Genomic DNA, 12,928 nt, shown 5'->3' on the forward strand with positions numbered 1-12,928 from the left:
GTTTGCTGTGAGAACAGAACACCTTTCATACAGCCACATAGAATTATAGAATCATAGAATAGTTAGGATTGGAAAGGACCTCAAGATCACCCAGTTCCAACCCCCTGCCATGGGCAGGGACACCTCACACTAAACCATATCACCCAAGGCTTCATCCAGCCTGGCCTTGAACACTGCCAGGGATGGAGCATTCACTACCTCCCTGGGCAACCCATTCCAGTACCTCACCACCCTCACAGTAAAGAATTTCTTCCTTATATCCAGTCTAAACCTCTGCTGTTTAAGTTTCAACCCATTACCCCTTGTCCTATCACTACTTTCCCTAATGAATAGTCCCTCCCCAGCATCCCTATAGGCCCCCTTCAGATACTGGAAGGCTGCTATGAGGTCTCCACGCAGCCTTCTCTTCTCCAGGCTGAACAGCCCCACCTTTCTCAGCCTGTCTTCATATGGGAGGTGCTCCAGTCCCCTGATCATCCTCGTGGTCCTCCTCTGGACTTGTTCTAACAGTACCATGTCCTTTTTATGTTGAGGACATCTCTAGCTGCTATCTGCCTATGCCAGATTCACATCGGTGAAATAGAGAAAAGAGGGTCTATGGCTCTTTGCTGCTCTCTCAAGCCCCCCTTATGATATTAAAATAGTGATGGTATTAACTGTGCGTGATATATTACAGATCTCTTTCAAAGTCATGTTTTAGTTCAAAAAGGATTGAGAGACTATCAATAAATAGGTGGTATGGTGTCTATCACTGCGGTTTGAAAATATTATGCCCAGAAGAAATCCTGTTTTATAAACAGATGGATCATTTTCACTTTATTCACTAATGCTTTACAATTAACTAATTAACAGGTTTATTGCCAAAATTAGCAATAAAAAGTGTTCAGGAGTTTTGACCAAAGCAATCTTCAGCAATTACATAGATACAAAACAGTCTGTGTGATAGTTTGAGGCTAAACACTCATCAGATCAGAATTTAACCTGCTGTTTTCAAATAAAAGTTGACAAATAGGAAACAAAACCCTGCAGATTTTATCAACCATTTCATATTTAAGAGCCTCAGCCTTAATTAGTATTAATTACGGGTAACACAGCAAAAGTCTGAAGGGCTGATTTGCATTTTCTAGAAAAACCAAACAGTTTAATATCCTATACGTTGATGGTCTAACTTCTTTCAGGCTTTTTTTATTATATAGTTCTGGGTCAGAAAACATTGTGCTTTTTGTGCTATTAAAAAATATTTGGTTTTAAAGGGCACCATATCCTATGGAAACATATATAACAGAGGACACCTAAATCTAATTATTTAATATTACTGCAGGTCAGGAAGAAAAAGAGAACTCTCATAAAAATAGACTACCGGGTAGTCAGCTCCACAGTTCTTACTTTAAAATCTGTTCCTTTCTACTCAATACCAAAAAATGCAAACAAACCAATCCCATATGATCAGTTTTATAAAATATTATTAATTTTGTAGATTTATCTCTAGAACTGATTAATAGATGGGGTCTGAGTGGTCCTGACCATGAAGGATTCCAATGAAAACACAAACAAAACCACAAGATCTTGTCAAGGCAAGTCATAGTCAAGTTTACAAGTATATCAAGTTTATGTGTGTGTGCCTATCCATATAAATTAATTCAGTGATCATTTAGAATCATAGAATAGTTAGGGTTGGAAAGGAACTTAAGATCACCCAGTTCCAATCCCCCTGCCATGGGCAGGGACACCTCACACTAAACCATATCACCCAAGACTTCATCCAACCTGGCCTTGAACACCGCCAGGGATGGAGCATTCACAACCTCCCTGGGCAACCCATTCCAGTACCTCACCACACTCACAGTAAAGAATTTCTTCCTTATATCCAGTCTAAACCTCTGCTGTTTAAGTTTCAACCCATTACCCCTAGTCCTATCACTACAGTCCCTAATGAAGAGTCCCTCACCAGCATTCTTTTAGGCCCCCTTCAGATACTGGAAGGCTGCTATGAGGTCTCCACGCAGCCTTCTCTTCTCCAGGCTGAACAGCCCCACCTTTCTCAGCCTGTCTTCATATGGGAGGTGCTCCAGTCCCTGATCATCCTTGTGGCCTCCTCTGGACTTGTTCTAACAGTTCCATGTCCTTTTTATGTTGAGGACACCAGAACTGCACACAATACTCCAAGTGAGGCCTCAGGAGAGCAGAGTAGAGGGGCAGGATCACCTCCTTCGACCTGCTGGTCATGCTTCTTTTGATGCATGCCAAGATATAGCTGGCTTTCTGGGCTTTGAATGCACAATTCATGAGGTTGGTACTGGCCCAACTTAAAAAAAGTGCACTGGTTGTGCACTTAATTGGAAGTTAAGGTAATTTTTTCGAATTACTGTATTTTATTTAATTGTTATGCTAATTTTTATTCATTGCAAAACAACTGCTCCTTTTATGACTCATAGTTACATGAATGAAATATAGACATATGTACTAATTGGTTTTGAAGACAGTCTTAATTTTATATTTAACAGTGTTAATTTATTTGTTTATTGTACTGTGTATGTTATGTTGCACTTTTTAAGTAGTAGATTGTATTATAGATTCATTTAATGAACTAAAGTATATTTGCAGTGATTTATTCATAATGGGCCTCTTGTGTTTGTGTGTATTTGAGAAGGACTCTGCATGAGAGGACATAAAGATTGCGGAAGTTTGGAATAGCTTTAGGTTGCAGGAAGTTTGCTCCTTTAATGTTTCTAGCATATACGCTGTCCAGGATATTTTTCAAAGAGCATGTGTACTAAAAGGCAAAATTCCAGTTTATATCCATTTTCTTTTAACTGGTAGATGTTATCATTCCTTTAGAAAGAAGTGTTATAATAGCAGAAAAAATGAAAGATTCAAATATAGCAGAACTAGTGGACAGTGCTATAATATAGACTTTATCCTATTTGATACTTGTTAACAAATACAGTGATCTATGAAGAAGATTCTTCTTTAAGTTTTTGTGTCTGAGTTTAAATTAATGGTTTGGGCATAGAGTCTATTACCGTGTGCTATATAGCTGGCAATCATTTGAATTCAACACAAACTACACAGACTAGGTTTCTCAAGGTGCCTAGTTATGGTTGTGATTGGCAACCAATCGTTTCTTTCTCATTTTCATTACAATATGTCATCAGAAACACAAGTTTGTGAATGCTGCTTCTGTTTACCATATGTTTGATATTCCTGTCCCCAGTGCAGGGGAAAAAAAGAAAGAGTAACTTAGCTATATTACTACCCTTTTCAGATATGAAGGAAGAACATACATTAGTTTTCAATCTATCTGACCTTTAAGGATTAGCAAAGGAAAAACAGATATCAGAAAACAGAATCCAAACCTTTAGGGACAGTTGATGTAATCACATGCCAGCATGGCCTATGCAGCAGTATAGTGATTCCCACAAATAGTAGAGGTATTATGTCAGTGAAACAGAAATCATAAAATGATGATCTGAGGATCAGCAAGAAAGTAGGTTTTGACCTTGAAGAGCTTTGAGAGCGTGTTCTGAACTGCTATCTGCAATATAATTAAAGGCATTTTAACATGATAAACCCTGAAGAATGCAAACCATCATCTGTACACATTGAAGAGTAAAAGATACTGCTTTTATAGCTGTGGAGGTTCTGGTCAGAAGTGATATGTATTAGAAATGTGACAGTTTTATAATAATTTTATATTAATTGTAAAAATTTTAATTTGAAGCTTTATGCCAGTAAATCTTTTAAATGGCATTAAGTATGTCTCACTTCAGCTTACCCTGTAATATTGGAATGACTCTGTAGTCTTTCTTGTTTCATGTAAGTCTCTGTGTACAAATTGCAGGCAAACAGGCATTAAGACAATGTCTGTTATTCAAGTTAACAAAAGAATAAGGAACAAGAGTTCCCTAAGATTTTTTGTTAAGTTTCTATGTGAAGAATACACTCCCAGATCTCCCAAAGTCTCTTATAAAAATGCAAGTGTGGTATTTCACGCAAGAAAATAAGTAAGTCTTGTTGACTTCTGCAAACTAATTATTTCCGGAAATTGGGAGGATGAAAATATGTAGATGAGGAAACTCAGTACATTTTGTTTTTTCTTCCTTTTTGAACTCTGAAGCCGTCTAATCAATATCTCCTGGACCACATAGAGGGCATGGTGTAATTTAGCTCTTCTGTAAAACACAGAATGGACTATGTAATCCACCCTGTGGGTTCATCACAATGAAATTAAAAACCAGTGATACATTACATGTGAATTTATCTTCTCCTGAGAAGTGTGCATAGGTCCAGAGCAAAGAGAAGTCCATGCAGTTGAAAGAGAGGTAAGTGCTTTTATTATAACCAGGGAAGCACCATAGTTTGCCTGCCTGTTTATGACTGATAGCTTTGGCTTGTAAAGCCTCTCTTCTTTTAGCTAGGGAATTATTTCTCACAAGCTATAGTAGTATGTGGTTTCTGTATTTATGTCTGATATATGACTGTAGGGATAAACCTTAGGCAAAATACTGTATACTGTGCAATTAAAGCATTTGCATTGTCTCCATGAATAGTTTCCTCTGTCTTAACTTTACAGCAAATTCATCCTCCACATACTCAAACTAACTCTCTGTCTCATAATAAGTCAATTTATTTATCTTAATAATCATTATAGCACATTTAGTCTACATCTGTTCCTCAGTGAGGTTTGCCTGCTGGGAGAAATTACATTTAGAAATGTCATATACTTTAAATTTTGGAACATATATGACAAAGGTGTTCTAAAGTCTGTGGAAAGCACAAAAAATGTGTTATTCTCATGATCAATAATCTTACACCTGAAGAATGGGTTTTATTTAAACTTTTAGGGACATCAAGTTTTGGGCTAAGAACAAACATGGTGAAGTTAACCTTGAAAATTTCTGAGAGGTATAAGCAGCAGGACTTCTGTGTTTCAGCCAAACTAGAGTATTTGAGAAGCAACCCAAAGCAGCACGATGCCTTAAAAGGACTTACTCTGGATGGGAGAGTGGAAGTGATAGCTGCCACGAGCAAGATGAACTCATAAGGTTGTGTGCAGAGGTTTGCTCTGACACAAAAGGGACCATTTTTGTTTGGAGCAGGAAAGCCTTGCTTCCTCAGCCTCTCACGAGCCACTGCTTCATCCTGGCCTAATACAATCAGTGCAGTCTGGTTTTAACTGTCATGGACTTGACTGTCATGGACTTTGAATGCTTTGGGCTGTACTCCAACTGAGGTGCAAAATGTGCTCTCTGTGTCTGGGTCTGTGGTGATAGGAACCATGTAAACAGGTTGCAGTAAACTGAGAGGTATTCTCAATCCTTCACTTCCTCAAATATAAATTTCATCCCTTTTATGTTTTTAAATTTTTTTATCAAAATCATACTGGAGATTTATACAGCTGCTGCTGCTGAATATTTGTGAAAACCTCACTACTGCATCATGTCATTTGAATGTTTACTGCATGCAGGCTGTTCTGAAATGAAAGCTACTGCTTTCATCTACACCCACTAGGAATCTCCAAATTGAGTCACTTCCCCAAAAGGTATAATGCATTCCTAAGATGCTAAATTAGTCTGAAAGATACTGTAGCCTTTCATATAGATAAAGTGCAACAAATGTAATATACATATAATAATATATAATATATATAATATAATGTAGTAGTTGTCCCTCTGAGATGAAAAAGATTACTTCCCTCCATCAGTTTTTTATTGTTCTCTGCTGATAAGGCCCTTTACTACTGTTAGGGTACTTCTCTTCTGTTTAACCAAGAATGAAGAAAGCTATTTTTATAAAATCTTTCATTTTTTGACATAGTTGTAATGCTTTGAGGTTAATGCGTCAGTGAAAGATTGGCTGCTCTGTGTATCTGTCTGTGGCATTCAACAGAAACTTTTTCATTTCTTTAGCTTATTAATCTTTATATCTATGCTCTGCTTTATACTGAATGTATAGGAGTCTTCATAGCTTTTATTTATGTCTCTATTAACCTCAACAATGGTAATTAAAGATGTACAGCATCTATCTGATGCCATGCAAAAACGCACTGTTTTCTGCTTGTAAATTGAAAGTCTAGAAGACATTTAATCACATTAGGGGTGACAGTTAGAGTTTGCCTTCTTCACATAGGTTTCCAGTAGCCACAGAGAAACAGGGTGGAAATGCAGTATTTATTTTCTGCATAAATGATTTTCAGAATTTAAGCTCCTTTCAGGGTGTGAAATTTTCAGAGAAAAAAAACCTCAGCCAGCAGTGCTGCTTTATGATTTCAATTCACTTGCCTCCTTCAGAAAAAGGCTAACAGTTGCAGACTGCCTGCTGATGCTATTAAACAAAATTGAATAAATATTAGTTCAAACGTTGTGCAGCTAAAGAAGAACAGTAGATTTTGTGCCTGTGTAGTGCTGCTTACATAAGCATAATGTTAACTACCTCGCAGGCATTGATTTGCATGGTATCTGTGTAAGACGCTCCAGACACAGACAGATTAATGAGCTCCTCTGCATTTAACCACCTTTGCCATTAATTCTGAGACTTAGAGGAAAGGAGAGAAGAGGTATCCTCTGATACAAATCTACATATTCTCTCAACTCGCTCAAAACTTCAGGCTCCTACATTAAGATCGTTATGTACTAATGGCAAACAAACAACGGCCTTGCTTTACTAAATTTTTTTCTGTATTCCATTTAGTTTTACTATACTACGTCTCTATTAAGGCTTTTAGTAAAATGGAATCTGAGGCTTGCTAGGTCCTGAGTACATCAGTGGAAAGACGGCAGACAGTATTATAGGCAATAAAAATTATGTTTCTAATACTTTTGCTCCCTTCTGCAAATTTCCAGGGGTTTGTAAATTTGTGGTTTTCTAGTTTACTTCTGCTGCACTATGAAATCAGTGCTAAAACTCAAATATATTCTTTGTATGAGTGGTTTATTTAGCCTCACACACATTCCATCTGTTTTCCAAGAGCAGAATGGAGAGAAACAACACTCAATGTCCTTGATCCTCGGAGCCTGCTCTTCATACTTCTTTGTAACGGAGCTCAGTCTCTTTTCTTCCAAGTCACAACCTTTTTTTTTTCTTAGGTGTTTACATGCAGCAGGCTCAACTTAGTTTCTAAGTCTCTTCCTTTGCTTCCAGAACAGATACTTGTAGCTGTGCTTAAGCTACTTGAATGCTCACAACTTTTGGTTGCTAGTCCAATGGGATTATTTATAAAGCAGGTTGATTCATCCCTCCACAGGTAGGAGGACAGGCATTGATGAAGTCACAATTTAAAATAGCAAAGATTAACTATATGGGGAAAAGGTGTTTTGATTTATTGTGACAGTGACAAAGTAGTATCCTTTTTGGTATCCACTGAAGCTGAAAAATACAACTTAAAAACAAAAAAAAATCCAGATAACTTACTTCTACAGGAGAAGCCTAAGTGTGGCAGTAAGAAAAAAGAGAGATTATATTCAATCCATCATTGGTATTCAGTAGATGATGTCATGTGATTTGGCATTCTGGGTTCTTCAGACAAAAAGAGCATCTAAATACTTGAAATTAACAGTTGATATCATTTAGATGGTGTTATAATAAGTTAGAAACAGGATAACAGGCAACTTTCACTTTCAAACAGTAAAGAAAGAGCTCCTAAATTGTTTAGACATTGAAAATTAAAAATAAGATCCTGAAAAACATATGGGAAACTAAGCAGAGGAAAGCTTTCTGGTTTTGTACACCAAAATGCTTTGGAAGACGCAGATAAAGTTGTTTAACTAAATGCCTGCCTAAATCTCCTTGGCAAACAAAACTATCAGTCTTTTAAAGGTAGATACTGACTGATTTTTTGGTCTGATTTCTTGGCTGAATGTTTTGCATAGATAAAATAAAGGAACAATTATTTTGCTTATTATTTTATACATAGATGGACACTTCACAAACCAGTCTAGAAGAACTGTACGGTCTTAATGAAAAGGGGTTGACTTTCACTTTTTTGACCAAGTATCTCTTCACTGGTATATGCAAGTAGTAACTTCTCCACTCTTCAACTAACATTGTTCACTAATTTGGAAAAATGTAGGCAGTGCATCACTGAAGAAGGATATGTAGAAAATGCAACTTTTTAATAATAATATTAAACCACTGAACAGTTATTTATATTTGTTTTATTTTTATTTGCAGCCATCTTTATTAGGAATAGCATCACCACCCCAAACCTTCCAAGAGCAGAAACCATGAAAGGATCTGGTACAGTCAGTAAAATAGTGACATAGAACTAGCAGGAAAGGGTGTTGCTTAGAATCATAACCAAGATTTTAAGAGCATCTTAAGAAGCGTCTCTGAGACTAAGGGTGGAAATTACTTCCTTTTGCTGAAATGAAATGGGAAAGAAATTAGCCTTATATTTTACAGAGAAGATGGAAGGTAAAATGAAATATAATTCTTTATTCTTAAATTGCGGTGTAAGACTGAGATAATGTTCTTGATGTTCTACCCTGCTCAATGAACCTTCTGAGCAGCATTTGTTATGCTTAATGATGTCAAGGAACAAGGAAATTTTAGCTGTAGTAACCATAATAACATCTTCTGTTCCTTCAAGAATAGTCTTTTGGCTTGAGGCTTGCAATCCTCCTACTGTCTGCATCTGTCTGATCTGAACTTTTGCCGCCAAATTATCCTAACTAGAGCTTTTTGACCAACGAAGTGAACTTGATATTCCTGTTCATAGGAACATATACATGTTCTATATATATGTGAGGGAAGTGGGAAGGCTGCATAACTGCAGGTGTCACACCATGTACGAAAGGAGAAGACAACAGCGATTGAGTTAAGCAAATTAAGGTAGTTGGCTATGGCTGAATTACACAAACTACAGATCAGTGCTGAACTGAACTGGTATTATTCAATTGTCTTTTAAACTCCTCCCTTTGATTATTTGCTCCTAAACTGATGGCCTAGAGGGAGTAAAAGGGAAGTCTATAAACACTTCAAGTATCCTCCTAAATGTGTAACTCTGCCAAATAGTGATGGAAGCTACAAAGGTCAAGTGCAACACATCTAGTTGCAAGAAAATAACAGGGAGACTCCCTCCTCCCCATTTTATATGTCATGCTCTTATTTAAGATCTGGCAAAATAAAATGAATTCCCTGGCACCATGAGCATCTGGTTTCCACCCATAATGGGTGGCATAATTGCATAAAAGCCTTTCTTTCCCATGAAAAGGAACAGATTGGAATACGTATAACTGCGGTGTTGACAGATCTACATAAAGGGGAGCAGTTTTCTCCATCTGCTACACTAGAAGTTGCTGTAGGTGTATCTACACCTTCTGTGTGACAGGATCTTAGTCATGGACTTTGGCCCTGTGGGCCTCCTGCTGTACCCGCATTAGGACAGAAGCATTCATACCCAGAATGTGTGCTCAGAGAAGTCAGATAGTTCTTCTGAGCTGAGGACAATGTCTGCCATCTGAGGCTTTCCCCTGCTTTTCCAATGCACAGTCAAATGGGACAACTGAAACTGCAGATGTCCTGCCCTAATATGGTTGCCTTCAAACAAGGAGCAAGGAGGGGAACTGGAGTTTCATGACTGAAACTGAATGGTGTTATGGGGTTACTTTTCCTAGCTCCTGTCCAGTAGAGCCAGTCAGGGGAGAAGCAGTAATGCAAGTAGTGAAGGGTCACAGTGGGATGCCCTCTGTTCACATCCAGTTGCTTGAGTTGGGTAAAGGCTCATGTGTTTTATTTCTCACTAGAACACAGCTTAAGAGAATTACTCTTGCAGACAGTATCTAAATGGGATGTGGCATCTTTGAGTTGTATCCCATAGAGAGGAGTTCATAAATAATGACCTGATTTTCTGCCTTCCCCAGAAACCTAGAATTTCTTTAACCTATGAGACATAGGGGCCTAATAAGGTAATGCATATGGTGAGACATAATTTATGAATGCCATTGTGTGAAGATACGACAAATTCAAGCCCCAGCTCAGCCACAGAGTATGCAGCACAAATTTCTTTGCTGACCAGTGATACAGTTCCTCTCAGAACCACCCAGTCAGGTCATCAACCTCTTCTCTGAGTCTGTTTTCCAAAACCGATCAAATAGGAATCCAAAAAAGTAAACATGTGCTACCTCTTTTTATTCCAGTTACTCATTCTGGTATAAAGGACCAGGCATCCTCATGCTGTGCTAAAGCAGTACTTGCCAGATTCCTACTTTCTGCTGTCAGTGGAGTAGTCCTGGCAGAGACATGTTTCCCTCATTCCTCTTGCTGTGTCCAAGCTCCATTAGGCAGCTGTAATATCCACCTTCCTTCAGCAGTCCCTTCATCTGGGAGAAATGTACTGCTTTCCTTATGCTTATTTCCCAACAAAACTACGGTATTTTTTTCAACATCACCCTGCACTGACAAATTGAATAAAACTCAGATAAACATAAATGATACTGACCAAGCTAGTTCCACCACAGAACTCTGCTTGGCTATCTGTAACAGAGAGTGGAAGGGGTTCAGTCCCTCTCAGTCCTCCAATCCTCTGGTAGTGGGGTGCACTAGCACAATAATGTGGAGACATCAAAATACAGGGAACTGGAATGCTACAGGAAAGACGATACAAAAGCAGTGGGAAAGAAATGAAAGCTGACAAATTAGATTGTTAGACATCTTGGGCTTGATATGTGCCTGTGAAGTGTAAGATAGTATTGGGGCACTCAGGATATGAACAATAACAGTGAAAGATTAGTTGACGTGTTCACAATGGTTAGCTGAAGTAGTACCTTTATTGATTCTTCAAACTGTTTAATTCTTTCTTTCTAGCTTACTCAGATATCTAACTTAACTTCATATACCCTTGTAACTGTTTTCTTCCCAGACTGACTGCTACTTAAGGGATAATAAGAGTGGTGCTCTGTTTTACTAGACAATAATATGGTTTCTGCTTGAATCAATTACAAGGCTGAAGGGAACCCGATTATTGCCAGAGAAAGTGGGACATCCCTCCTATTGTGCCTAATATACTAGGAGTGAGCCAATAAAGTTGATTTTGGATACAAAGTTAATTACATTGAAAAATCAGCTGTAATCCAGCTGATGAATGCTGCTTTTAAACACCCAGAAGTATACTCATTTAGACCTATTATTTCCTATTTGTAGGAATTAGGGTCTCTATAAAGTTAGCTGATCAATTTAATTTTAATTGTTTCCTTATTATGGAAAGAAGTATGGAATGAAGATAATACTCATATGCCCACCTCTTAAGGGTGCTGTGAAAATTAACTAGTTAATGCTTTTACTGCACTTTTAACATTTACAAGGAAATATAAATGCTATGCATTATTAACTCATAATTAGTATTAAGCAGGAATACCTGAAGAGTGGTTACAGTTTGCTTTCTCATGCCCTTTCCAATCCCTTCTACTTATTAGGAGGAATCCCACCTAGGGTGCAGGAATTCACTGCCTTAGGAAGACAATTTACATCTGCCTCCATTTGTTTCAGTGTATTAAGCCTTCTGGTTCTCTCTTTTTCCATTCACAAGTGAGGACAGGTTTACAGGCAATGCAAAATTGCACCTTTAGGCATGGCTGTGTGTGGGCAAAGCATATGCCTATAAGCTACTAGAGGAGATAGAACATGTTGGAAAATAGGCCAGATGGCTATTCATTTTATCTTTATGGACTTTCTCCCTTCCAGAATTGGGCCCTTGATAATGATGAAATTTTCTGTGATAGCTCCAGCCAATAAAAGAAGAAAGGATGATATTTGTGCTGGAAATCTGCCAGTGATAGGAAGGACACCCACTACAATGCCTGACTTACTCAGCTTTCAGGTCCTTCATGTGATGTGAATGAAAAACATCTAAGAAAGAATTTGGTCTGCACTAGGTATTGACATGTTTATAAACTTACACTTCCAAGTGATGGTGAAGTTCCTGAACTCCATCCAGGAAACAACTAGTACCCCTTGCTGGTAATGTGGAGATGAATCTCAGCCCTGCTTAATAACCACCCATATGGATTTGTCTGAAAGGATAAAGATGAACTCACAGGAATTTAATTGCCAATACTCAGATTTTTAAAATGTATACATGAGAAATAGGGAGTTTGTAGAGTGATAAGGATTGAAAAGGGAAAGCCACGACGGTAATGCTGTGTCATTTTACCCACGGAATCCTCACTTTGACTGAGACTGTGTGACAATAACTCCATGCTGTTTTCACTGGCTGAGAGACTGCATTTTTACCATGATTTTGTGTAATCTTCCCAGCAACTCGAAGGAAAATACAAGCGTATTCTTATGTGCTCCTGCCACATTTATTTATATCACAAGAGGCAGTCACTTAAGCTTTTAATTTGAAGTTAATAAATTCTCTAAGCAGTTACATGATGTCAGAACTGGCAGATAAGGCCATCTCACCCATGGAAAATACCCGCTGTCCATGTCCAGGGAAGAGTTGTCCTGTTTCAAGGATTCATGTAAACTAAAATGTAGATTTACATTATTCAGCATGCTAAGGGCCAAAATTCATCCCCAATGAACAGCAATCAGAGAGCTCTTGTTGCAGCTATGGAGAAAGGATGGGCCTTTCCAGGCGATGACGCACCGACACTTCACTCACCAGTGAATTACTTCACACACCTTCCTGTTATCAGGACAGACATTCTCAGGCTTGTTCTGCACAGAGGTGGAAGAGTTCAGGGTTGCTGTTCTGCATAGCCAAAATCTACCTGGCTATTTGACTGGGAGAGGAATGAGATTATGCTTTCATGCAGGTTATTTTTAACATGATCTGGTTTCCTCAAAAAAATGGAAATACTCCAATATGCTTAACTGTGGGTTAATTATATCTTAATTTTTAATCAGGGTTTATCCCATGCTCATTATATTTCTGTAACATATTTTATACGAGTTTTCCATCTTGCCACATCAAGTGCTCCTTTAA

The sequence above is a fragment of the Melopsittacus undulatus genome, chromosome 7 (genome assembly GCF_012275295.1).
Source record: "Melopsittacus undulatus isolate bMelUnd1 chromosome 7, bMelUnd1.mat.Z, whole genome shotgun sequence".
NCBI lineage: Eukaryota > Metazoa > Chordata > Aves > Psittaciformes > Psittaculidae > Melopsittacus > Melopsittacus undulatus.